Source organism: Chelonoidis abingdonii, chromosome 2, assembly GCF_003597395.2.
Source record: "Chelonoidis abingdonii isolate Lonesome George chromosome 2, CheloAbing_2.0, whole genome shotgun sequence".
NCBI classification, from domain to species: domain Eukaryota; kingdom Metazoa; phylum Chordata; order Testudines; family Testudinidae; genus Chelonoidis; species Chelonoidis abingdonii.
In genome coordinates, this window is record NC_133770.1 from 40,626,477 (window position 1) to 40,627,783 (window position 1,307).

A 1,307-nucleotide genomic window follows, 5' to 3' on the forward strand; every position below is an offset into this window, starting at 1 on the left:
AAGGAGGAGGGAGAAAAATTGTTGTTCATAACCTCTGAGGATAGAACAAGAAGCAGTGGGCTTAAATTGCAGCAAGGGCAGTTTAGATTGTATATTAGGAAAAACTTCCTAACTGTCAGAGTGGCTAAGCACTGGAATAAATTGCCTAGGGATGTTGTGGAATCTCCATCACTGGGGATTTTTAAGAGCAGGTTGGACAAACAGCTGTCAGGGATGGCCTAGATAATACTTAGTCCTGCCTTGAGTGCAGGGGTCTGGACTAGATGACCTCTCAACGTCCCTTCCAGTTCTATGATTCTATGAGATTTCATTTAAAGAATAAAAAGATAGTATATGGCCTTTTGACAGTTATTGTTATCAGCAGTAAAAAGTAATTGGAAAAAAGTGACACAAGGGGGCAGCTGTGTACTGTTTAAAATGTTTTTTTACTGCACTAGATTGAAATTGTATATATACTTGGTCAGAATTAGCAGGCAGATCTGGGGAGTAGATGACTATCTTATTAGGTACATAAATGATTAGGTTAATTGCATTTTTAGATAACATTTTACAGTATATTTAATTAGCATGAACAGTCACATTTTAACATCAAATGGAATGGTCTTTGGTAATACAAAATCTGTTTTCATGCAGATGAAAAACAGAAGTAACCCGGGAACAAAACATACTTTACATTTTTTATTAGTTAAAATAATTTGGTAGGTTTCACACAAAGATGTAGTAATTCAAACATATCCTGACTAATTAACACCCAGAAGGTAAAACAGATCTGCTGTTATAAATGCTATGTGCTCATGTGGATTTTTGCTAATCTGTTATAAATGTGGGGCAGTAGAAATGTGTATCAAATACTGTAATGTCTGACAGAACCAAGGAGAAGTTGCATTAATAGCAGCCACAGCGGGTGTATATGATGTTTGTTTAGAGGTGGGCATACCAGAGTGGTTCAGCCTCTGCTAAACTAGGCAACGCTCTGAACTTTCACATCCTAAATGCAAACATTTAGAAAAAGTGAGGGACTGAGTAAATTATAGTGGGCAAAAAATTCCACCCAAAACCTATTTTTCATGGCCATTCATAAAATAACCACTTAATCATTTTAAGCAGCTATAAGATATTAGTCTCTAAATAATTTATTTTGCCCCCCCATGCCTAGTGCTGCTAATAAAATAGTTACTCAGTTATTAATACAGTGTGTGATGGGGCAAGGCCAGATGGCTACAGTAAAGTACTGAGAAACAGGTATGTTAGCCCCAGGCTAAACAAATCCCTAGTACCCTGGTAACCAAATGGCAGTTGCTCCAGGT